This window comes from Canis lupus, chromosome 3, assembly GCF_048164855.1.
Source record: "Canis lupus baileyi chromosome 3, mCanLup2.hap1, whole genome shotgun sequence".
NCBI lineage: Eukaryota > Metazoa > Chordata > Mammalia > Carnivora > Canidae > Canis > Canis lupus.
In genome coordinates this window covers 27164009-27190083 of record NC_132840.1, presented here as the reverse complement: position 1 = coordinate 27190083, position 26075 = coordinate 27164009, and the positions used below count along the sequence as shown (strand labels likewise).

At 47.4% G+C, this 26075-nt stretch overlaps 2 long non-coding RNA genes across 19 annotated transcripts in view; one reads left to right on the top strand and one right to left on the bottom strand.

The window, feature by feature from the left end:
• The first annotated feature begins 1424 nt into the window (after window positions 1-1424).
• Window positions 1425-26075, top strand: part of LOC140630143 (uncharacterized) — a 61978-nt gene continuing 37327 nt past the window's right edge. For 4 of the 14 annotated variants that reach the window (XR_012027938.1, XR_012027937.1, XR_012027943.1 and 1 more), the window contains exons 1-3: window positions 1793-2381; window positions 3006-3099; window positions 5844-8643. This is a non-coding gene — a long non-coding RNA (uncharacterized lncRNA). The other 10 variants (XR_012027941.1, XR_012027945.1, XR_012027947.1 and 7 more) reach the window with 10 other exon arrangements.
• Window positions 5318-25108, bottom strand: LOC140630140 (uncharacterized). 5 transcript variants are annotated; one of them, XR_012027925.1, is made up of 4 exons: window positions 23935-25108; window positions 22369-22588; window positions 8838-8941; window positions 5318-5654 (listed from the first exon to the last, which is right to left on the bottom strand). It is a non-coding gene; the product is annotated as an uncharacterized lncRNA (long non-coding RNA). The 5 variants fall into 5 exon arrangements; XR_012027923.1 differs by having other exon boundaries at window positions 22414-22588; window positions 23935-25107; XR_012027926.1 differs by having other exon boundaries at window positions 22369-22525; window positions 23935-25107.

The window sequence follows — 26075 nt, the reverse complement described above, 5'->3', positions numbered from 1 at the left end:
GATCTCCCTGTTTTAAAGAGAGCACTTCGGGGGGAGTGCACGGGGGGAGTGCAGGCGCCGGCCGGAGCCGTCGGTGGGTCAGCGCGGGCGGACCGAGCTTTGGAGGCGGTTAAGGACGAGGGAAGGAGCTCGCTGAGCATCTGAGGGCTGGGAGCTCTTTAAAGATGGGGATGGGGAGGAGTAGGTGCTCGAGCGTATTTTCCGGCCAAAACAACCGTCTAGGGCTGGGAGGGAATGGAGGGGGACAGACAAGGGGAGGGGGAGGAGGGGAAGGGGGCAGGTGGCGGGGGGAGGAGAGGGCGGCAAGGGGGAGGAGCCCAACCAGGGTGAAATTTGGATCAGGCAGGGGTCCGCCTTGGGGTGCAAGGGGGGCCACGCTTCCGACAGACGGCAGAGAAGGCGGAGGTTGGGGCCACTTTGCCCCCTGGCCATGCCCTTCCCCCTCCCGCCCCCGGAAGCGCTGGCCCTTTTAAGGCGCAGCCCTGCGCTGAGTCAGTCAGGCGGCCCCGCCCCCGCCCCGCCCCGCCCCGCCCCGCCGGCCCCGCCCCCGCCGCCGCCGCGACCCCCTCCGGCCCCCCCTTCTTCCCTTCCCCCCCGCCTCCTGGCCCCGCCCCGCGTTCCCCCCAGCCGGCCCAGCCCCCTCCCTCCCCGCCCCCCGTCCCGCGCCCCCGCCAGCCGGCCCCAGCCCCCTCCCTTTCCGCCCCCCCCTCCGCCCCCCCCCCCCGCAACCCCCAGCCGGCCCCAGCCCCCTCCTCCGCGCCCCCCGCCCTGCACCCCCCTCAGCCGGACCCAGCCCCCTCCCTCTCCGCGCCCCCCACCCCGCACCCTCCCAGCCGGACCCAGCCCCTTCCCTCTCCGCCCCCCCCCCGTCCGCCCCCTCCCTCCCCCCCCCCCCCGCAACCCTCAGCCGGCCCCAGCCCCCTCCCTCTCCGCGCCCCCCGCCCTGCACCCTCCCAGCCGGCCTCAGCCCCCTCCCTCTCCGCGCCCCCCCGCCCCTCGCCCCCCCCAGCCGGCCCCAGCACCCTCCCTTTCCGCCCCCCCGCGCCCCCCCCAGCCGGCCCCAGCCCCCTCCCTCTCCGCCCTCACCCCCGCCCCGCGCCCTCCCAGCCGGCCCCAGCACCCTCCCTTTCCGCCCCCCCCCCCCCCCCCGCAACCCCCAGCCGGCCCCGGCCCCCTCCCTCTCCGCGCCCCCCGCCCTGAACCCCCCCAGCCGGCCCCAGCACCCTCCCTTTCCGCCCCCCCAACCCCCAGTCGGCCCCAGCCCCCTCCCTCTCCGCGCCCCCCGCCCCGCGGCGCCCCCCCAGCCGGCTCCAGCCCCTCCCTCTCATTCCTCCCCTCCCCCTCCCCCTCCGCCCCTCCCCCCTGCCCGCTCGCCGCCTCGGGGCCCACCGGCCTGGGTCCGGGAAGCGGTCGGGGGCGCCGGGCCCATTCCTTCCCCCTGAGCCAGGCGTCTTCGCGCGGTTATCAAAGTTATTTTTACACGTCGAGAATTTTTCAAGTGAGCACTTGTGCGGTGCCACCTTCTCCTTGTCGCGCTTGTGCCTTGAAGAAATTTACCGGCTTATTTATAGCCGGTGTTTATTTTTACTCAACTCCTGAACTTGAGCCTTCCCTAAGTGCCAGTCTGGGCGGCGGCAGAGCGGCCGTGAGCCCCGGCTCTCCTGCCCCCTGGCCCAGCGGGCCTTCCAGGACTGTTCGTGGCCTGGGGGAGTTCTGGGGGCCAGAAGAGGACCGGCCAGTGCGGGCCTGGGGGGTGCCGGAGGCCCCGAGCAGGGGTGTCGGGTTGCGCCCTGGCCTCTCCAGGCCCCCCGCCTGGGCCGCCGCTCCAGGTGCAGGAGCAGCCCAGCCTCGCCCCGTGGGCGATGTGCCTCTGAGCTTGGAGCCGGATCAGATTGAGGAAAGACTGAGCTGATTCATCCTAAAGCTCATACTCATCCTCTTAACCTTGTCCTGTTTCTTGGGGGCTCAGGGCGGCAGCATGGATCCCCACTTGACAGAGATCGAATAGAGAAGCTTACTAAGTGGCTCCCAGTTACCCCAGTAGCGGGGAATGGTGGGAGGGCGGGAGGGCGCCCCGCAAGGAACTGCTCCTTCTCCACCCTGACATTGGACGGGCCTTGCTGTCTGCCCAGGAAAAAGCCACTTTAGAGACAGGAAAAAGACGAGATGTGACATAAGAATGGGTTTCAGAGCCGCCACTTGTTGGCCCCATCCACGTATTAATCACCGTGACTTACAGAAATTTCCCAGGGGTTGCCCGGGGAGGGCGTGAGCTTGGAGTCCTGAAAGACAGTTCAGGCAAAAACTCTAGATTTGGACTTGAGCGCTCAGACGCCTCCACCATATAACTGGCCTGCTCAGGCCTGACGGAGACTTTCAAGGTAATTTGGGAGGCTCTGGATTTTGAGGCACAACTCAGAGCTGAATAAACCCCATCTTGATTCTTTTACATTCTCCCAGAGCAGCTAGACAGTCCATTATCTCTCGTGAGTCAGGGCCATTTGAATTTATTTTACATTTATTCTGAAACAAGCCTGATTTGGCTGAAGTCACCCTTATTCAGCTCTATACTATAAAACCCCAGCAGTTGAGTTCAAAAAGAAAAGATCAGAGTATAATGCTCTTTTGTTTGATTTTGCTTTTGCTCTCCAGAAAATGGGTCTGTGGGTGGGAATGGAGGTTTTGCAGACCTGTGGTCCCAGGCAGAGATTCTGCAGCTCCTGGTGATGGGAGGGACCCCCATTTCCGGATGAGCAGCCTTGGGGCACCCTCTGTGCGTTTTGTTTTTCATTAGATGGATGGGTGTGCAAAGGGCAAGAGCCCTTCAAAGAGAGCACTGAGGCAGAAAACACTTACTGCCTAAACTGGCCTCCTGTAGAAGCCAAGAGAGCTCCCACCAGGACCACCTTCAGGCTGGGCACCTCTCTTGCCCCCTGCCTGGGAGACCACAGGGACTCGCAGATTGCTTGCTTTGGGTGATACTCTTCTTAATTTCTACCCTACAGGAGAATAGCTACTTCATTCAACTAAGGACTTACTAAATCTTCCTCCTTATGGGCAGTTGGTCAAGATGTAAGACATTGACCCATCCTCAACAAGGTAGGCAACACATGTTCTAAAACCTGAGTTGAACTTTGGGCTACTTAAAACAATGCTTTCTTCTCTTGATTTCATTCCTTGATGCTTTGTTCATTTAAAGAGCTAGTTAGCAAATAGTTCTGAAAATTATAAAGCTCCGCTGAGCAAAAAACTGCTTTTAATGTTACAGTAAATATAGCTCTCATATTTAACCGTATGGTCTCCCGTGATTTTGTTCATATATATAATGAAATTAATTCCATTTTCTTACCTTTATACTTTGGGACATGGGAAGAGTATGTTTATTTTATTTTTAAAGATTTTATTTATTCATTCATGATAGACACACAGAGAGAGAAGCAGAGACACAGGCAGAGGGAGAAGCAGGCTCCCCACAAGGAGCTTGATGTGGAACTTGATCCTGGATCCCGGGATCACGCCCTGAGCTGAAGGCAGACACTCAATGGCTGAGCTACCCAGGAGTCCCAAAGAGTATGTTTAAAATGTAATTTTGTAGAACATTGGGCCTTCTGGAGGAAAGATTCTAAGTAGCAACAGTCATCCCAGTCATGGACATGAATGAGTGTCAGTCTTCGCCTCCACCGAAATGAATGAATGTCTTCAGAAGGTGCCTAGCTCTGGAGTTCGTCTCTGCCCAAAGCAATAACTCCCTTAGCTTCAGCGTTATGCATAATTCAAGAGGGGAAGGCAGGCCTGGACATTAGTGCTCAAGTTGGCAGAAGCTCGGGCATCCTCCCCTGGTGGCTGAGCCCACTTGTGATGTGGTGCAGGCTCCTGGAAGGTCAGGGAACCCCGTCCCCTTCCCTTCACAGGTATACTAAGACTAAGCTTTTTAGGAAACCTACAAACAAGATACTCTTCCTCTTGCATGATTTCCCCTCTTCTAAATAATGAGTCACATCCACCATAATCTATTTCAATGTCACTAGTTTGAAGTATATAATCATTTACATACACATTATTAAAAAAAAAATCTTGCTGCACAAGAAAGATCAAAAGGAAAACATTTGGGGATCCCTGGGTGGCGCAGCGGTTTAGCACCTGCCTTTGGCCCAGGGCGCTATCCTGGAGACCCGGGATCGAGTCCCACGTCGGGCTCCCGGTGCATGGAGCCTGCTTCTCCCTCTGCCTATGTCTCTGCCTCTCTCTCTCTCTCTCTCTCTCTCTCTGTGTGTGACTATCATAAATAAATAAAAATTTTTAAAAAAGGAAAACATTTAATTTGTGAGAGGAAAACATACTTGCCCTGATTTTAGTAGCCCTTCTTTGTATGTTAGTAACTTGGTGTTGATTTAAATGATCCTTCTCTGTTTCCTGAATAAATCTCATGTTTTCCAGGGGGCAAGATTCTATTTTCCTCTCCTTTGGCTTTCTATATAGTTTTGAGGGTAATATAATTAAATTTCTTTTTTAAGATTTTATTTATTTATTTATGAGAGACACAGAGAGAGAGAAACATAGAGGGAGAAGCAGGCTCCATGCAGGACGCCTGATGTAGGACTCGATCCCGGGACCCGGGGATCACGCCCTGAGCTGAAGGCAGACATTCAACCACTGAGCCACCCAGGTGCCCCTAAATTTCTTTTAAAATATTAAAGGAGAATAAAATATTAAAATATGCCACCCCCAAATACGTTACTTGCCCCGAGAATTATTTTGAGCTGAAGGCAAAGGAGAAAAAGCAGACACAGGAAATGCATTCTGCTGCCCTCCTGCTATCTGCCTGAAAGTACAGTCTGTATTTCCCTTTGAAGATGTTCCCCACTCCCCCATACCAGGAAGGGAAGAACAACGTACATCACCAGAGATGGGGACGGTGCTGGCATGAGTCTCCGCAAAGAAAATCTTACTAAATAACCCTTGTTTTCATTAGTTTCCCCTGTATGTTTATTTCCCACATTCACCTCCCTAGAAGCCCACATACCTGCTCCTTTGTCTTGTTGCCTCTCCACATTTTATCCCCCTTTGTTAAATGGTCTGTAAGCTCCCCAAATTTAACTGCTTCTTCAGGTCTTCATTTCTTTTCTATGAAGGCATCTGCCCCCATGAAAATTAAAGTATTATGTTGAATAAAATTTGTATGCCTATTTCCTGCTAATCTGGCTTCTGTCACCCTAGTTCACAGACCCGAGGCATAGAACCTAAGAGGGAAGAGGACGGTTATTTCCTCCCCTACAATATTTTCTAATTAGATTCATTAAGATGGGTAGTTCTATAATTTAATCTCATCCATAAGATTTTATTATATGATAAATAATTTGGGGAAAGAAACATCCAATTTATTATTGTTGCGTGGAACCATTTGTAAATTCTTTCTAGATGTATCTGTATCCTTCCCCAGAACCCTAAGAATATCCATTTCTGGGATGTGGAGACAAAGACGTAAGAGCTCCTGACTACAGAGCTTTACAATCTAATACAAAAGAAATGTGAATGCTTTTCTTCCTTGGAAGGTTTTCTTCCCATGTGTCAGGTGATTCACTGCCTGGCCACTCTCACTGGCTATGCGGATTGGTCATCGTTTGCTGATAGGAGCCAAGCCTTTATTCCGGATCCTAGGTAGGAGAAGATACGAAAGTATGAGAAGGAAGTGGCTTCACACTTCCTCAGGATGAGGTGGGGATGAACCAGAGCCTGGGAAATAGACAGTTAGCTCAGCAGTAAGCCAGGGAGGGTCTGCACCTTGGTCATCACCCTCACCTTTGTCATCCTCCTCCTCTTCCTCTTCCTCCTGACTGTTGTAGTCATGGTACCTGCCTGTATTCGCCATGCCAAGCAGCAAGCACATACTTCGGATGCATCACCTCACAGCCATGGATGATCAGAACCCCTCTGGGGATTCTGTTCCCATCCCAGACGCCAAGATAACAGTCCCAGGGAAGGGAAACAAGCCGTGTGCATCCTTCTGGATAAGAGCAGCAGCAAATGCAAACTGATTATCAAGCCCAGAGAGAAGACGAAGCCGTTCAGGACAAGTTGTTGGCTTCCCCAGTAGGACAAAGAGTTCCCTAAGGTAGTGTCTTCATTCACTTGATAAAAATCGGAGCACCTACACTGTGCAGGAACCATGCCTGGTGCTGGGGTTTGGGGGCTGAATGGGGCAGAGGTGGTCCTGACCTCAGGCTTCCGTTTCTAAATGCATCCAGCCTTACAATCCAGTAGGAAGGAGGAAGCAAGCAGTCGATCCCTCTAAATCCAGGACAAGAGCAAAGAAAGCAGGAGTCTGGGACATGGAACAGAGAAGAAAGCCTAGCTGCTGGCTGGGCCTCGGGGAAGGTATGAGCAGGTGCGATGTGGCACCTGGGCCTTTCTCGCAGAGAGCAGGGCCGGGTCACATGGGCTCATAGAACAATAGGATAGTTCAAGGAGTCAAAACCCGAGGCAAATCGGGCTGGGGTGGGAAAGCCCCATAGAGGCCCAGGGAGAAACCATATCTTCCGGAGAAGCCAGGAAATTGTCTGGGAGAGAGGGATGAGTCACCGGGGTGGGGTACTCCCAGCGAAGGGGAGTGGCAGGGCCCACTGGACCTGACATGGCCATGGGAGATATGTGGTCTTCCCTGGAAGACCCCAGCCCCCTACCCAGCTGCTGCATTGGCCACCTAGCAGCACCCTCAGGAGACTGGGGTCCCTGGCCCAGCCCCGAAGGAGATAGTGGAAAGGCTTCCCAGCCTCTTCCTGCTGATGTGAAATAGTTGAAAGAGAAAATAAGAGAGATGAATGATCGGCTATTTGAATTTTGACTCCCTGGATCTTGCATGTCTTAAGACACCAGGATACAGAGGCTCTTAGCTGGAAGCGGAATGCATGGGCCGGAGACAGAATGTGTTTGCCCAAGGACTGGCTGCATACTGAACACACTGTAAGCTGGATGTTGCAGAGGAGGGAGGAAAAGCCCCCAAGACTCAGTGATCTGGGTTGCTGTGGAGGACAGTGGGGTGATGGAAAAAGAATAGGAGGCCAGGAAGTACCCAGTGATTCACCGAGGGAACAGTTAGGACGGGCAGAAGTGTACTTGTGGCCTGGAAGCAGGATCTCAGAGAATGAAGTAGGCAGTGCTCCCTCCAAAACGGAGACATCTGGTTGCAAGTCTGAGGGACGTGAGATGATGTCCCTGCTTCCTCCTTCCTACTGGATTGTAAGGCTGGATGCATTTAGAAACGGAAAGGTAAAGATGAGAGGACAAAAAAAAAAAAAAGATGAGAGGACAGAAGTTGGTGTCATCACAGCATACAGTAGGCCACCTGGACCCAGGAGAAATTCCATCCCCTCTCTGAGGGAACTCCACAAATGGGCAGAGAGCAATGTAAAAGTGAGACGTCCACTGGAAGCCTCTTAACAAAAATCAGATTCTTTCACCTACACCCCTCCCCTTCACCCAAGTTTACGGAGCGTCAGTTCTTGGCCAGGCACTGGGATAGATGCTGAGGACACAGTGGTAAAGGAGACAGATGTCATAGTCCCTGCCCTTCCAAACCTGGCCTTCCAATGGCAGTAAGCAAGCAAAAGCCAGAACCAAAACCAAACAAGTTCACAGCCTAAGAAATACTATAACTGTAAGTTGATCTAACTGAGAGGGGCCTAAGGGGGGAAGGGTAATCAGAGGAAACCTCCTGCAGGGTGAAATCCACCCTGAGACCTAAAGGAAGAGAAGAAGCTAGCTAAGCAAAGGAGAGAGGACACAGCAGGTGCAAAGGTCCTGGGGCAGAGGACAATTAGAGCTACTCAAAGAGTGGAAAGAACACAGTAGGAGTGGTATGGGATGAACTTGGTGATAAGGGCAGAGGCTTTGAGGGTGTTCAACAGGGGGATGGTGTGATCCACTTCATGTTTTAAGAAGGCCATTTTTGCTACTATGTGTAAACTAGATGGTGAAGCTTCTGACAAATTCTTGATTTATTAACAATTTCCTGCCTTAGAAGATCTACTCCCAGGAACGACCGCCATATAGGGGAACTGTTAGCCAAATCAACATAATAGAAATCTGGAAGTAGCCAACTATGTGATTTTAGGGTTCGCACTATCCTAGAAAGATAACACAGAGTTAGCGTATATTTTGATTATCAGCATGGAAGATCTCAAATCTCTGGTTGAAAAGTCTTGTGATTCTAAGAATTGCATCTCAAAAGGGAAGGTCAGTTCAGAGTACTTCCAACTGTGTCATTACAAACGACTTTCTTTCCAAAGAGGGGGAAATGGACATAATGGTGGACATGGTTCTGAGGGAAGCTGAGATGTTTAAAGAACAGGTAGCTAAAAAGAAAACGAAGGTTAACTACCCACAGGCAAATACAAGATAGGGACCTCTGAGAATAATCTCAGGAATGCACAGCACATGGAAAGGGAAATGGAAAATGATTAGGGCAGGACACCTGGGGCGCACAGCAGACAAAGGCACAGCGCTGCCTGGAGCCAGGGGAAGCCGGGAGATTCCTCCTTCCCACATCCTTTAGGGAGGAAACCTGCGGGACAAGAGGCCAGGACTCTGAGCACAGGACTCCTGCTTGCTTTGCAATCTGCAGCACCCCCTGCATGGCTGGCCCAGGTAGGTGCTTGTTAATATTTGCTGAGTGAATGGTGACCCAGGTGGTGCTGCTGTGATAAAGATAGGCAAACTCTCCAGGCTAGGGGACCCGTAGACTGTCTGTCCCTGAGGAGGACTGTGCCCTCTTCTTTGGCTTTCCATCAGTGATTTCAGCTGCCTTACTGGGAGCCTTAGTGGGAACAGACTTCACTTGCCTGGACAGAAGTGTCAGGGGACGAGACTCTCTCCTCCCTTGGAGCTGGGCCATGGATCTGAGACCTGATCGGATGCTCTCGAATGGCACATGTGGAAGCCGGAGCTGTGGAGAGATTGAATCTGCAGGGATCCTACAGGCAACAACATCGTTCCCCTATAGTAAGAGGCTTGCAGGGCATGGGCCTGTCCCCTGTAGCCAGCATCCCTGCCCTATGCCTGCCTGGTTTGTCTTTCTTCCATTCAAACTTTTAATGTCGACGTGAGTGCAGATCCACAATTATAGTGATCATAGAGAGGTTCTGCATACTCTTCCCCAGCTCTGGTTACACCTCATGTGACCATGGGACCCAGAAAATGAGCCTGCACAATGTGTGCAGCATCCTGGCTCTTTTATCTGGTTCCGAGCCTTCCAACTGGTTACTGCCCTATGCAATACCATTTCAAAACTGTCTTTCTGTCTAAATTAGCCAGTCAGTTCTACTATTTCAAACTGAGAATCTATCCTGGTGAAAGGTAAATAGGACAGTATAAGTCGAGACGTCGCAGCCTGTGGGGGAAGGGAAAGAAGGCTCCCGTGTGTGCCCCCGGGGGTGCTTGATGGGGCTAAGAAGACCAGGAGCTGAAAAAAGAAGCTGATGAGGGACATGTCTGGACTTTATTCTGTGAGCAGTGGGAGCTGTCAAGGGGTTTCCAAGTTGGGGATGACAAGAGCAAGGAGGCCTCTGGCTGCAGAGTGGGGGTGGGATGGTTGGGAGCCATGCAGCTGGGAATTAGGAATAAATCGTCCAGAGAAGTAAATGAGCAGGAGCAGCGGGAGGAGGTGACAATTTAGGAATCATTCAGAGGTAGACCTGGCAGGTCTGGGATCTTGTTGGGAGGTGGGGGAGAAAGAGGACAAGGAGGAGAAGGTAGAGGAAGAGAAGGAGGGGGAGGCAGGGGAAGAGGAGGAAGGAGGAGAAGGGGAAAGAGGAGGGGGAGAAAGAGGAAGCTCATCAGAAGATGACAAGGCTTTGAGTCACTGCCCCAGCCTGCATTGGCCCTCAGTGCAGAATAAATGGGTTGCAGGCGGCAGGAAATGAAAGCAGCCCCCGCAGAGACTGGGCACCCGGTTCTCGGCAGCACCACTCTGGTTTGAGGGACTGTGGTGTGGTCTGGGGCTGGCTCACGAAGTGCTGTTCTTTCCCTCCCACACGAGTGCACAGCTTTACTTTGGATGAACACCTCCCCTGGCTTGATGTGTGAGTCCCTGGAGCCAGGGCTTGGTGGGTCTGTTGAGGTTTACTGGGGCTGGTAATAAGGCCCTTCCCCATCAAGTTTATCTTTTCTAATATTTCTTTTTTTTTCTAATATTTCTAAGAACTTCTGTGCCAGATGCTTTTCTAAGTGCCATACTTTTTATCCTCCATTTAATGTTCACTGTTCCAGGGGTTAGCCACCAGCATGGTACACTTGGGACAAGGAGTAAGCAGGTGGAGACTAAAGCATCATTTTTGTCCCTGAACAAAGAGAATATCCCAGAACATGACCTGGCCTTGCTGGTTTCCTAACCAAGTGGACCTGACAATTCTTCCCTAAGTTAGGAAGCTGTAGGCACCAAGGAGCAGGGCATGGCTGGCATGGAAAGGGGCTCAGTCCAGTCTCCCAAACACACTAGTCAGGGAAACTGACTCTCTTGGTGAGAGGGTGAGTGGGGCAGAGAGATGTCTCCCCAACCAGGAACAAAGAATGGAGTGATGTTTTTATGGGGAAGTTAGGAATGGTGCTTGGCTGGCAGGGTGCGGAAGGAGGGCGTCCCAACCTCAGAAGCTACAAAGGCAACTGGGTGTGAGGTCTGAGGGTTGAACAAAACCTTCAGAGTGGTAAGGGCAGAAAATCTGGTACAAAAATACAAGTTATTAGGGAGGCAACAAGGCTTGGCTTGACTCTGGATATGGTGGTGATGGTGTCCCCCGGGATCATGGGACTGTTCACTGAAACCTAGCTTACACAGGGAGAAACAGATTGAGGAGAGACATAATGAGGTGGGTTTTGAGTAGTTAGAACTGCTTAGGCCCATGGGCCAGCAGGGGAAAGACAGGCAGGAAATGTATGCTTGAATCATCAGCATGTTCACTCTGCAAATATTTATCAAGCACCTAATATATGCCAAGAGCTTTCCTGGGTATTGGGAATGACATGGGAGAAAGATAACTGACCAGATTCCTGCCTACATGGAATTTAGAATCTAATTGTGGGGACAGGCATACAACAAAAATATATGAGTAAATACTCACAACAAATTTCTTGTTATATGACAAATTATTCTAGGTGTTATGAGAAAGCACCAGAGAGCTCAGGGAAGCAGGAAACAACATTGCTGAGAAGAGGGAACCCAGATAGCTTATGCAAAGGCCCTGTGGTAGAAAGATGTTGGTTTTCCCAGGGAGCCAAAATAGGGCCAGAGCGTAGACAGTTGTGATTACAGAGTAGACTTAGAGAATGAAGGTGAAGAGTCAGGGATGGTGGCTCATATTTTTATCTTATTTTAGGTCCCATGGGAAGTCATCAAAGAGTTTTTCAAGTTTTTTGCCCAGAGTGAGAGGAGGTTCCTATAACCACTCAAATGAGAAATTCTTTCACTAGAGTGATGGCAGGGGAGGTAGAGAGTGGGAGGGATCTGAGAAGCTGTGGAGATACAAGCAGTAAGCCTTGGTGATTAATTGGAATTGAAGAGAGGAGGGAAAAGGAAGAAAGCAGCAGATGTCCCAGGTTTGCATTGAGCAGCTGGCAAAGGGGCTGCTGCTCACTGAGAGAGGGTCTGGGTGGGAGCACGTGGAGTGTAAGGTGGTGGGACATCCAAGGGAGGGGCCAAAGAGCTGACTGAAGATGTGGGTCTGGCGTGGGGACCAGGTGTCAGGGCCACAGGTATGAATCTGGAAAACATTAGCTGACTGAAGATGTTTAAAGTCATGGGCATGAGTGAGACAGAAGAACCTTTAAAATGATCTGGGAAGAATGGGCAGGACTCAGCCCTGGAGACCCCAGTTTTGAAGACCGAGGGGTCTTCAGTAAAGGAGCTGGAGTGGTAGTTGAAACAATGAGTCAGTTAGGGTTAAGATTTTTTTAGGCGAAGGATTTGGGGGTCCCAGAGAAAAGAAAAGAATGCTTCCAAATATTTGAGGAGTGACCACATGTTAGAGTGTAGACTCATTTTGTCTTCACTTGCAATATGGTCATTGGCTTAACATAAGGAAAAATGGCCCAAATCCAGAGCTGTAAATAGCTAAAAGGATCTAGAGGGAATTCATCTTCAGATGGACACTTGGAGGAGATAATCTTCCAACTCTGAATTCCGTCATTCTGGTTTATGTCTGAAACAAGGGAAAAAGAAGAATTTGCTTTGTTGCAACCTTAGCCTTCTAACAAAAACACCAGAAACTAGATCCAGTCACCAGGTACATATTTATGGAGCTCCTACTGCATGCTGGGCCCTGGGACTCGGTGGCCCTCCCGGAGTCTGAGGATGGACACCTTAGGTTCCCTGGGATGTGCCTATATCCCTCCTGCCTGGCAAGTGCAAGTCAGGGCTCACCCTCCACATCTCCCTGCTGGTCACTGGAGTGCAGCAAAACATCATTGTTGGAAAGAGAAAAGACTCAGTTTAATAACACATGAGGTCAAGAGGTGAAACAGATGGTCTCCAGCATTTAGAAAATTATTAGAAAGTTGAGTTCCACTTCCTCATCAAGTAAAAATTCCCTTTCATCAGAAGACAAATAATCCCATATTTTCACCACTGATATCACCCACGGAGGTGAGGGTGGTTCGATGTGGTGTTTCAGTGCAGAGGAATTTAGGGTACAGAGCTTCATTCAGCCCTCCCAGACAGTTCCTAGAAGCCACGTGTCTATGCCCAAGGAGGCAGCAGAAACGAAGCCAAAAGTTTATGATGCAATTAATAGTTATGCTGTTTGTGCTTTTCTTGAAAGGTCTCACTCCCATTCTTTCAGTAAGCCTTTCCCCCCTTGAAAAATGCCACATGTTCATTATTAGCCTTTGTTAATTCCTTTATCAAATATTTATAGAAGGTGCTGGATAAATGAGGAGGAGCAGGGGCGATCCAGAGGAGAGGAGGGAGGTGGTGGAGAGTGTCGGCAGGTTCTCTGAGTGCAAAGAACAGAAATTCATCCAGCAAGATTGATGAGCGAGGGAGGCTGGGGGAAAGAAGGGAAAACTCCTAGAAGGGAAGGAGAAGGAGAGGGTGTAAAGAAGGGACGGGGGTGGGGGTGGGGGGGGTGGGGGGGTGGGGGGGGAGGATCCCTGGGTGGCTCAGCAATTTGGTGCTGCCTTCGGCCCAGGGTGTGATCCTGGGGACCCGGGATCAAGTCCCACATCGGGCTCCCTGCAGGGAGCCTGCTTCTCCCTCTGCCTGTGTCTCTGCCTCTCTCTCTCTGTGTCTCTCATTAATAAATAAATAAAATATTTAAAAAAAAAAAGAAGGGAAGGGGATGGGCAGGAGTGAGAGGAGAGGGGGTGGGGCGGGCAGCAAAGGGGACAGGTTGTCCAAAGAACAACTGCTAAGGGGCATTCCCTTCAGGGCACCACCTATGAAATAAATCTGCTCCAACTGTTTTGTTGTTGTTGAAAATTCAAATGCCAGACTGTCAGAGGTCAAATTCCAGAGGGGAGAGTCTGATTGGCTGGATTTTTGCCACAACCTTTGGGAAGGTGGGGCATGTTGTTTGACACCATATTGGGGGGAGGGGACAGGTAATTCCTCCAAGGAAAATCAGTTGCAGTCTGGTGAGGGAAACATGAAGAACTGGCAGAGGAAGTGCTATCTACCTTTAACAGGGAGGAAGCTGAGCCTTGCAGAGATGGTGGAGACTGTGTCCAGCAGACAGAGCAGTACATCCAAAGCCATGAATTGAGAAAGGACCAGAACTGAGGAAGGGGCAGCTTGTAGCCCCCCTATAGTTGCAAGAATTGCCATGGGGAGGGAGAGGCAGGTGGAGTGGTGGTTGGGTTTTCTCTAAGTTGAGATGCCATAAAAATATCCTAAAAGAGAAAGTAAGGTGATCTGGCATTCATTTTAAAAGATCACCTGGCTAGAAGGTAGAGAGTACGTGAGAGTGTGCTCAATCAAGTAAGCCCTCTCTGTGCCGTTGGTTTAGCACAGGGTTGTGGTTGAGAATGGAGCATGGACCGTGTAGGGGAAGAAAAGCTTCCTCAACCTTCTTCGGTTCATGAGTGGAGTGTGCAAATTAAACTGACAAAGGACAGCTTAATAGGAGAAAAAGCATACAGATTTTGTTTTTAATTTTATGTACACAAGGGTTTCACAGAAAAGTGAAAACCCAAAGAAGTGGTTAGACTTGGGGGCTTATGTACCATTTTAACAAAAGGCATTATATTGTGGGAAAGAGCCAAGAGAAAGATGAGGGGGCTTCTTCTAGGAAGCAGTAAATTGTGGGAGGTAAATATATGGGGGAACCAATGGCAGAGATTTATTTAGTAAGGTTTGCTTATGCAGAGTTGCCTTAGTACCATCTCCACCTCTGCCGTTAGGGTTGCTCCCCCAATCCTGGTACAAGAGAAGCCTAGGACATCTTCACAAGGGGAATTTATGCCCTGTGTTCAGGCAGATAGCTGGAGAGCAGAGAGCCCTTCCTGTGGTAGCTTTTTCTCAGTTACCTTCACTCCAAAATAATCGTTCTGCCAAAGTAGCATAGTTTAGGGTGGCATATTCTGATCCCCTTCAAAGGCACAGGACCAAGATCAGTCAAGGGGTGGGGCTGGGAAGTCAATTTTTACAAGAAGGACAAAATGAATGTCACGGAGGCAGGACACGCGGAGCAGGAGTCAGCGTCAAGAAGAGTAAGCAGAGACCATGGAGCCAAGTCTAAGACCCAGGGTGTCCTTGAAAATGGGGAGGAGCCCACAGGTACCAGGCACCCAAGTAGGCAGGACAAGGATGAGGAAGGAGCAGGAGACACTGTGAGTCTAGATAAACAACAAGGTCCAAAGTCTGCAGTGGCTGAGACAGGCCAAGAGGAACGGAGGAGTTCTTGCACCAGGAGGCACCAGGAGGCAAGCTGTCTGCCCTCTGGGTCCCTGGCCTGACTTCTTGTCAGGGAGAGGAGATGTAAAGATCCACGTGTTGGGGAGGGTCTTGACTGAGGCAAGTACTGTCTTCCTGAGTTCCCTTTAGTGAAGAGCAGGGTGATTCAGGGAAAGGGACTTGGGGGCTAGACAATGAGATTCACAACTAGGAACTTTTCCTGCTGATCCTGTTGATGTACCTGCACAGATGCACAGAGGTTTGTTCATTAAGGCATTATGTGCAACAGCCAGCAAACAGACTAATAAACAAACAAGGAAATAGCCTAAAGGTACATGAGTAGAAAATTGATTAAACAACCATGGGCATCCATACAGTTGAATAATGGTGCACCATTAAAAAGAATGAAGTAGGTCCATATGTGTTGACATAAAGTAATGTCTAAAATGCTTTATTTGAAAAAAATCCAATTACAGAACAGGAGTACAGTGTGATATCTGTGTGTAAGAACAGGGGTATACAAATATGTGCTAATATGCATATTGAAAATCTGTAGAAGGAAAGACAGAATGTTAACGGTGGGCTTTTTTGTTATTTTAATATTGTAATATTTTGGAAAAAAGACTATAATTTTATGTGAAAATTAAAGTAATTCTAATTTAGTTTACAATAGATGGTGACATGTGACAAGCATGTTTAGTGTCCGTATAGAAAATTAATGTAAACTTAAGATAGTTATAAAAGTTTCATGATGGAAAGCAATTTTTCAGTAAGAATTAATCAATAGGGACACCTGGGTGGCTCAGATAAGTGTCCATCTTTGGCTCAGGTCATGATCCCAGAGTCCTAGGATTGAGCCTCACATCAGGCTCCCTGCTCAGTGGGGAGCCTGCTTCTCCCTCTCCCCTTACTCCTCCCCCATGATCATACTCTTTCTGTCAAATAAATAAAATCTTTTTTTTTTTTTAAAAGCATCAGTAATGTTAAGGAAGTTTTTGCCTATTATTTCATTTTTTATTCATGAATATAAATATGTTTTCTGATCAAAATGTTAGTATCCAAATAGCACTTGGATTATTTTTTTATATTTTTTTTACTTAAATTCAATTTGTCAACATAGAGTATAACACCCAGTGCTCATCCCATCAAGTGCCCTTCTCAGTGCCCATCACCCAGTTACCCCATCCCCCCACCTATCTCCCCTTCCATTACCCTTTGTTTGTTTGTTTCCCAGAGTTAGAAGTCTCTCATGGATTGTCTCCCTCTCTAATTTTTCTCACTCTGCTTCCCCTCCTTTCCCTTATAATCCCTTTCACTATTTCTCATATTCCACGTATGAGTGAAACCATACATGTTCATCATATGATGAACAGTGGTTTTGTCTGAAAAGAAAGCCTGGGGCTAGGAAGGTGCATTTTTACTTTCCTCCTATTTGATTTCTCTTTCTGTGAGCATATCTTATTTCTATAAATATTAATAAATACTGTTTTTAAAACCAGAGTAAAGAAAGATCCATAACTCATTAGAAATAGAAGGGATCTTCCGTAACTCATTGGAGGACATTTGCCAAAAACCTACAGCAAATATCACACTTAGAGATTAAATGAGAAACCTTCCTTTAATGTCAGGCATGAGACAGCAATGCCCACTGTGTGTGCTTCCATCCAACCACACAAAGGATTTAGGTTCTAACCTGTGCATTAAGAACAGAAAAATTAATAAAAGGTGTAAGGTAGAAAGGAGAAAACAAAACTATCATAAGTCACAAATAATGTGATCATCTGCATAAAAATTCATGAAAATATTTGAACTAATACATTTTTTTTAAACTAAGAGTTTATCTTGGCTGCTGAATTTTAGGCTGATATTTAAAACTCAAGTGTATTCTTATATACTGGCAACAGTACAATTTTAAACTACAATTTATAAGAGCAAGAAAAATTTTATAACCAAGGAATAAGTATAACAAAATATGTGTATGATTTCTATAAAGAAAATTGTAAAACTACAATTATAAAATTTACAACATAAATTACACAATTTACAAAATTGTTTAAAATGTATGTATTGAAACACATTAGGGATGCCTGAGTGACTCAGTAGTTGAGTGTCTGCCTTTGGCTCAGGCTCAGGGTGTGATCTTGGAGTCCTGGGATTGAGTCCTGCATCGGGACCCCTGCATGGAGCCTGCTTCTCCCTCTCCCTGTGTCTCTACCTCTCTGTGTGTCTCTCATGAATAAATAAATAAAATCTTAAAAAAAAAAAAAAAAAAAGAAACACATTAAAAAGGAGGAGAGCTATATACCATCTTCATGGATAGAGATACTCAATATCTCATAAAGATGTAAGTAAAATCCATATAAATATATCAATTCAATGCAATACCAGTCAAAGCCCCAAAAGGAATTTTGAGGAAATTGACAAGCTTATCTTGGAGTTTAGATGCAAAAGCAAACAAGACAAAGATTTAAGACTATTTTGAAGGAAGAGGGCAAGGTGAGAGGATGTGGGCCTTGCCCTTCTAAATATTAGGACTTATTATAAACTTACAGGAATTGACTGCCTATCATAAAAAAAAAGGGGGGGAATCCCTGGGTGGCGCAGCGGTTTAGCGCCTGCCTTTGGCCCAGGGCGTGATCCTGGAGACCCAGGATCAAATCCCATGTTGGGCTCCCGGTGCATGGAGCCTGCTTCTCCCTCTGCCTGTGTCTCTGCCTCTCTCTCTCTCTCACTGTGTGCCTATCATAAAAAAAAAAAAAGGAATTGAGACGTGGTATTGGGACAACAATAGACCAACAGACTAAAGGAACAGAGCCCAAAACTAAACCTATAGATATACAGATATTCTTTATGTGATAGATGTGGCACTGTTGTGATAGGATTTAACACATGCTCCCTCCAAATATGGCACCTTAGTATACTGAATAATCTAAATGGAAGGAATGTGAGAAATGATCTCCTTCCCTTGAAGTAGATCATAGACCCTCAGAGGACAGATGCCCTCTCTACACCCAGAGAAAAGGAGCATCCTTATCTCCAAAGAGAATGCCAAGAGAAATCTGAATGAATACATCTTGCTAAATTTCCCGCGGTATACTCCTCTTGACTCCTACACCATTGTTCTATCACATTTTCCCATGACTTTTCACTCTTCATTAAACCCAGTATAAAAACACTCACATTTAACTATTCTTCAGGTCTCCATTTCCTTGTGAAAGCTCCTGGGTCATGCAGAATTTTTTTTTTTAAGATTTTATTTATTCAGAGAGTGGAGGGAGAGGGAGAAGCAGACTCCCCACTGAGCTGGGAGCCCAATGCAGGGTTCCATCCCAGGCCCCTGGGACTGTGACCCAAGCCAAAGGCCACTCAGGTGCCCAGAAGAACTTATGTTAAGTAAATTTGTATGCTTTTTGTTAACCTATCTTTGGCACAGAGCCCCCACCAAGAACCTAGAAAGGTAGAAGGAAAAATATGTTTTTGCTCCCCACAACAGATAAGTGGTAAAAGACTGGAGTGGTAATTGGTGCTGAAGATCAGGTTGCGTTTCTAGAAAAAAATTAATTTACTTCACACCAGACACAAAAGTACATTCCAGGGGAATTAAGCATGAAAAGCAAAAATTGAAAAAAATTAAAGGAAAGTTAGGAGAATACTAACAAAAGATTTCTTAACCAAGACTCAGAAAGTACAAATCATAGATAATAAGGCAGACAATTCATTAAAATTAGAAACTTCTGTCCACCAAACATCAAGAACACCAGAAACAAAAGGACAATACAAGACACAGACTGGGAAAAGATATAGGTAGAGTTTTTAAACAACAAATGATTCACATTTAGGATTTATTAAGAACCCCTACAAGGAATTAAATAAAAGGGGACACAAAAGGGAAATAGGTGAAAGCTATGAACCGAAAATTCACTGCATGTTTTTCCTATGCTTTTCAGTATGCATGAAATATTTCATGATTTACAAAACCAAAGCTCTAGTGTCAAGTTTCCCAGTCTGGCTATATCATTTTGGACAAGTCACGTCCCCATCTCTGTGCCTCCTCTCTCCTTTGTAAAATTGAGGGTTGCATTGGAGGACCTGTCATGTCCCTTCTAGCCCTAAAATTCCATAACTTGTCAGTCCATAAATGGATAAAGTGGTGTGTCCATACAACGGACTATTATTTGGCAATAAAAGGAATGAAACACTGCCGCCTGCCACAGTGGGGATGCACCTGAAAACAGTATGCAAAATGAAATTAGCTAGACACAAAGGGCCACATATTGTAGGATTCCATTCATACAAAATGTGCAGAATAAGCAAATCCATGGAGACAGACAAAAGGCAGATTCTTGGTTGCAAGAGGCTGGCAGGAAGGGGAGACCTGGAGGGGATGGTGGCTAATTGGTGCAGGTTTCTCATTGGGGTGACAAAAATGTTCTAAAATTGATTGTGAAGATAATTGCACAAGTCTGTGAATACACTCAAAGCCGTAGAGTTGTGAACTTCAAGGGCATAAACTGTATGGCTTGTGAGTTGTATCTCACTAAAACTCTGAAAAAATGAAAGTTTCCATTTCCCAAAAAGAAAAAATTTTTAGTGACCCTGTGTTCATCCTGTGACTATTCACTCTGCAGTGGCAGTGAGCCCCTTCCTGGCGTTCTAGTTAATACAGATTCCCTGGCTCAGTTAGCTCTTTAAGAGAGTTGGGGACAGCCTATTAGTAAAAGTGGGTGTTGGTGACTAACTTCTGCCTCTCCTGAGACACATCACATGGATTTGGATGTCGTGGACAGGAAAAGGATTGTGGTGTGGCAGGCAATCTGATAAAGGGAGCTGGGAAGGGGAAGGTCCTATTAGTCAAAGTGCATGAAAGCATTCCTCTACAACTGAAGGTAGAGAAAATAAAATCCTGACTCTGGTGGCTGTCACTGCCACCAAAAAAAAAAAAAAAAAAAAAAAAGAGAGAGAGAGAGAGAGAGAAAACAAATGAAAATATGAGTAGCAAGTGGGATGCTGAGATGTTTCATGATCAAGCTATAGTCCTAGAATGAAAATACAGTAGCTTCAGTTGTTTCCAGCTGTAAAAGTGATTTGATGCCGGATATCAATTTTATGGCCTTTCCCAGGGTGTAATAACTGGAAAGTGCTCGAGGAAAATCTCTGTCCGAAATCTAGCAGCACTCCACATGGGTCCTCCTGCCTGTACGAGTGAGAGCTGATGGGGAGCTTAGCAAATAATTACATTATTTCTGCAGTAAAGCCCGATACGTCCCTAATAAAAGTTAATGATTATGTGCAGATTTTCAGACATTCAGAGTCTAGACTGAAGACACTAAAAGGAATATTTGTACGTTCACTCTTCAGCATTCCAGGTGAGTAGGACTTTAAGGTGACTTCAGCGCCAGCCTCAAGCCGGCAGTCTGTTTGTTCCCTTCGGTCATCTGCATGGTCCCACTTAGGAAAGCCCCGTTAGGACCCTCGGAGTAGATCAAGGATGTATTTTATGTTCTGAAACATTAGAAAGCCACAGCATTAAAACATAAATACAAAGGCAGAACACTTTAAAATGAGAAAAAAACATCCTTTCTTGATAGGGTTGGAAGCTTCATCTCTTTCCCTAGACACGGTAAATAGATCCTTCTCTCTTCCTTCCCCAGTGGGAAGAGCAGGAAATGGGCAGAGAGGGGTGGGCAGGGAGTAGTGATACTCTGACGTAGCTGTAGGATTTCAGAATTGGGAAAGAGCCTCAGGAGCCCTCATGGCCAACTTTTTATCTCACGGAAGAGGAAACCAAAGCTCAGGAAAGTCAGATGACTTGCCTAAGGTCATTGGCCTCAGGCCCCTGGGGAGTTAATGTATCAGGGTGGATTGATGACTTTATGCATTTAAAAGAATGAACTCCCCTAGTTAGAAGATCACTCTGATACCTCATTTATTCATCCAACGAGCATTTACTGAGCACCTGCTCTGTGCCAGGCTTGGGCCTGTAATGACAGCTTGTCTCCTGCAGCTGCCCTCTTGTGGCAAAGTAGGGAGGTGGGTGAGCAGGTGAGTCCGCAGGATACCTACTAGGACTGCTGGGACTGGGACTAAGGGATTTGGGAAGGCTCCTCTGAGAAGAGGACGTCTGATCTGAGACCTGGAAGACACGGGAGCAGCCATGAAAAATGAAGAGGCTGTGCTTGCACTGGGAAGAGAAGCCAGGGCAAGGGGCGGAGGCTAGCGAGCGAGGCTTGTTTGGAACAGAGCCAGGTGGCAGCAGGACTAGATATTGGACAGGAGGCCACAGGGGGTTATAAGAGAAGGAGGGACAGATGAGCAGAATGGGTGGTGGAGGGGAGAGGGCCAGAGGGGAGGTGACCAGGAGATGGGGAGGAGGCTTCTCAGGTCTCCAGGTGAGTCACTCATGGTCATGGTGGAGGTGGAGAGCAGGGCATGAATTCAGGTCTCATTGTGGGAACTAGTTAGAGCCACTTTGTCCAGGTGGTCTCTGGGCTCTGCTGACAGTGCATCGACTGCGTCTCTCTCCACCTATCACCTGTCTGTGTGCCCTCCCTGCTCTGTCAAGCCCTCCTGGCCAAGACCCATAGGAGGGCATGTGCTTGACATCAAGACCAGACCACATCAAAAAAACAAATATTTTACTGAAATTCTCTTATGTGAGTGCTGCATTCCAGTATTTTCCATTTTGCTCTATTTTGTTTTTGAAAATGCAGGTTGCAATGCACTGAATTGGTATAATGGCCTGCTACTGGAGGAAAGTACTGCCCTGGAGATGAGGCCATCTGAAGTCCTCCTCTTCACCCCACCCCACCCTGGCCTTCCCCAACCATCAGGTTGCAGAGGACTTGTAGGGCTTATGTTCCTCATGTCTAAATATTAAAACATTATACATCAATTAACTATGATAAATAAAATAAAGCATGTAGACCCACCCTAGACTTCTGTGGGGCCAGGAAATGTACGTGGAGCCCCTGGCCCCTGGCCCTTGGCCCACACGTCTGTGCACCCCGCCTTCGGCTCTGCTCACAACACCCAACCCGCACATCCAAGCTCTACTCCAGCCTCCCCTCTCACATCCTGTTGTCCCTACCTCAGACCTCTCACCTCCAGGGGCCTGGTCCACCATCAAAAGGGCAGGCCCTACAAGTTTGCTTGGGGCCATTGGGGCAGGGGATTCTCGGGTCCCAGAAAACCAAAGTATGACCTAGAAGTGAAGACTGAGCTCCTTGCTCTATGGGGAAGGGTTCAGTCGCTGGAGGACCAAAGTGGGGTTCTTGCAAGTAGGAGACCCCAGACAGGGCCCCGCCTGGGCTGGAGGTACAGCAGAGGTCATTGCTGAGGTACCACCATCATGCCTGCCTGCCTTCTCTGCAGGTGGGTGCTTTCTTTTATGATTTGGTTGGTGCAGACCCTTTCTTAAAGTTTAAATAACTTGGTTCATATCATTCAGAAGTAAAAGGCCAGTTCTGGTATCAAAGAGGAAGGCCAGGCACCTGGGAATGTCTCATGCATCCTTAGGGCGGTGATCAGTTCTTTACCAGAGGCCTGAAGAGTGTCCTTGGCTGGTGCCCATGTGGTCCACACACCACTCAAGAAGACCCACTGTTGAAGGGACACCTGTGGATTCTGAGGTTGTTGTTCCTGTCCCTTCTAGAAGACCATCCAGGCAATTAAAAATACAATTACAGAAGGCTTCTAAATTTATTTGCTCCACTGTTAAAAATAATGCATACTTTTATAAAAATGGGTGAAACATAAAAATATCAAGAAAAGCATAAAAATAAACCACAGTGCCACCTCTCACAGAAAACCACTATACACATTTTGATGCATCATTCTGGTCTTTTTTTCCATGTTTGTCTGTGTATCCATCTAAATACATGTTTTGGGGGGGGGGGATTTATGACCATATTGCATATGCTATTTTGCTTGAGGGCTTCCTTCTTCACTTAACTATACCATGAACGTTTGCACATATTAGATATTCTTCTAAGACTGGGTCATGAGCATGTTTACAGCTTTTGATAATCTTTTTCAAATTATACTCCAGAAAGACTGTAGCACTTTGTGCTCAAACTCAGTCTCCCTGAGGGCACGGGGGCTCTCGCGTGAGCCCCCAGCAGAAGCAGAGAGGTCAGGAGCACAGGCCCCTGCTTAGCTCTAAAGCCTGGTTCTGTACTTCACCCTGTGTGACCCTGGGATGGGTTACCAGATTTTCCAGCACAGGGGTTGGTCAGCTTTTTCTGTAAAGGGGCTGATGAGGACTGCCTTCATGGGCATTCATCCTGGGCAGTCACTGAGGGCCGTAGGCTTAGAAGGGCGCACGTTTGGCTTAATGCTCTGCTGCCTCTGCTTTGAAAAGTCATAACAGTTTATAAACAAGCCAAATTTTCCCCAAATTTTCCCTTTGTGTTGGGCCCTGAACACAGTGAAGCTGTCCTGAACTGGAGGCAAATATTCTGAGCTTCGGGGGCTGCATGGTCTCTGCTGCTACCACTCTAGATTGCAGGTGTAGCGTGAAAGCAGCCAAGATGATACGTCATGAATGGGCATGGCTGTGCTCCAGTAAAACTCTACCTACGAATGCAGTCTGCAGGCTGGATCTGGCCACAGAGTTGCCAGTTGCCAACCCTGGGCTGCTGCCTCAGTTTCCCAATGGGGCAAATGGGAAGAATATTATTCATCTTATATGACTGTTCTGAGAACCAGTCACTGAGACAAATAAAGCACCTGAACAGTCAGCATTATAGTAAGTATTAGGCAGTGTGAGTTACTTTTACCTTTAAAAAGAATATTATTTTTTTTAATTGTGGGAAAAAATAATTTAAAAATTTTTTTTAAAATAGTGGCAAGTTAGACACAATAAAATTTATCATCTGTAAGTGAGCAGCTGAGTGGGATCAAGCACATTCACACTGTGGTGTACCCATCACCGCCGTCCCTCCCCACTGCTGTGGTTACCTTGCAAAACCAAAACTCTGTCCCCACCAAACACTGACTCCCTGTCCTCCCTCCCTGCCTCCTTCTGCCAGCCCCCACCCACCACCTTTCTACTTCACCTGTCTCCAGGAGTTTGACTCCTCAAGGTATCTCATGTAGGCAGAATCATCCAGTCAGTATATGTCCTTCTGTGACTGGCTCGTTTCACTGAGGAGAATGCCCTCAAGGTTCATCTTTGTTGTGCGTGTCAGAATTTCTTTCCATTGTAAGACAGAATAATATTCCATCGTCTTAGCTCAGGCTACCTTAACAAGGTACCAGAGACTGGGTGATAAAACAACAGGAATGCATTTGCCCTCAGTTCTGGAAGTTAAAAGTCCAACAATCAAGATGTCCGCATGGTCGATTTCTAGTGAGAATGCTTTTCTGGCTGGTAGGGGCCATCTTCCGCTTGTGCCCTCAGTGATGGGGACAGAGAGAGGGAGAGCAAGTGGTCTGGAGTCTCCTCTTACAGGGCACTGATCCCAACTCAGGGCCCCACCCTCATGGGCCCCACCCTCATGACCTCATCTAAACAGAATCACCTCCCAAAGGCCCCACCCCCAAATGCGCTTCCTGGCGGCTGGTATATCTTCTTGGCAGAAATGCCTGTTCAAGTCCTTTACCTGTTTCTGAGTTGGGTAGTTTGCTTTTTTGTTCTTGAGTCTTAGGAGTTCTGTATATATCCTGGATATTAATCCCTTATCAGATGTACAATTAACAAATCTCTTCTCCCATTCTGTGGGTTGCCTTTTTACTCTATTGATAGTGCAACTTTGATGCACCAAAGTTATCCATTTTAGTGAAGCCCATTTTTTCTATTTTTCTTCTAATACTTGTGCTTTTAACTTCATATCCAAAAATTGTTGCAAAACCCAGTGTAGTGAAGCTTTATTTCCTATTTTTCTTCCAAGAGGTTTATAGTTTTAGATCTTATGTTTAGATCTCTGATCCATTTTTTTTAATTTTTATTTATTCATGATAGTCACAGAGAGAGAGAGAGAGAGGCAGAGACACAGGCAGAGGGAGAAGCAGGCTCCATGCACCGGGAGCCTGATGTGGGATTCGATCCCGGGTCTCCAGGATCGCGCCCTGGGCCAAAGGCAGGCGCCAAACCGCTGCGCCACCCAGGGATCCCCTCTGATCCATTTTGAGTTAGCTTTTCATATCATGTTAGGTAAGAGTCCAACTTTGTTCTTTTGCATGTTAATGTCCAGTTTTTCCAGCACAGTTTTTTGTTTTATTTTTTGAGAGAGAGAGAGAGAACACAAGTAGGAGAGGGGCAGAGGGAAGAGGGAGAGAAAGAATCGTAAGGAGGCTCCACTCAGTGTGGAGCCTGACATAGGGCTCAATCTCATTACCTGAGATCGTGACCTGAGCCAAAATCAAGAGTTGGACACAACCAACTGAGCCACCCAGCCGCCCCTCCATTTGTTGAAAAGACTGTCCTTTCCCCCATGGAATGGTCTTGGCACCCTTGTTGAACATCATTTGGCCAGTTATATGAGGATTTACTTCTGGGACATCTATTTTATTCTGGTCTAGATTATTCCACTGGTCTAGAAGTCTTGTCTTTGTGGCAGTACCAACCTGTTTTGATTATTGTAGCTTTGCAGGAAGTTTTAAGATCAGGAAGTGTGAGACCTCTTACTTTATTCTTTTCCAACACCGTTCTGGCTATTTGGAGTCCCTTGCAATTCCACATGAATTTTAGGATGGATCTTCTATTTCTGCAAAAAGAATTGTTAGAATTTTGATAGTGATTGCACTGAGCCTGTAGACATGACAATTACTTTTTAAGGAGTTTGTAAATTATGGTATTGAAGTGATATTTTGTTGTTTTAACTTGTGTTTCTTTTATTGCTAATAAGGCTGATTAACTGTATCTCTCTCTCCCTCTCCCTCTCTCTCTCTCTTTTTTAGAGGAGGGAGAAGAGCTGAGGGAATGGGAGAGAAAGAATTTTAAGCAGGCTCCATGCCCAGTGTGGAGCCTGGTGAAGGGTTTGATCTCATGACCCTGAGATCATGACCTGAGCCAAAATCAAGAGTCAGACGCTGAACTGAACCATCCAGGCACCCCATATCTCTCCTTTTTGAGTTGCCTGCTTAACTTTTTGCCCACTTGTTCACTTAGAGTTTAGGGATCACATATATGAAGGATATAAGACTATCAACACTTCTTTTGCTACATAAAAAAATCACCAGTCATTGGGCACCTCTT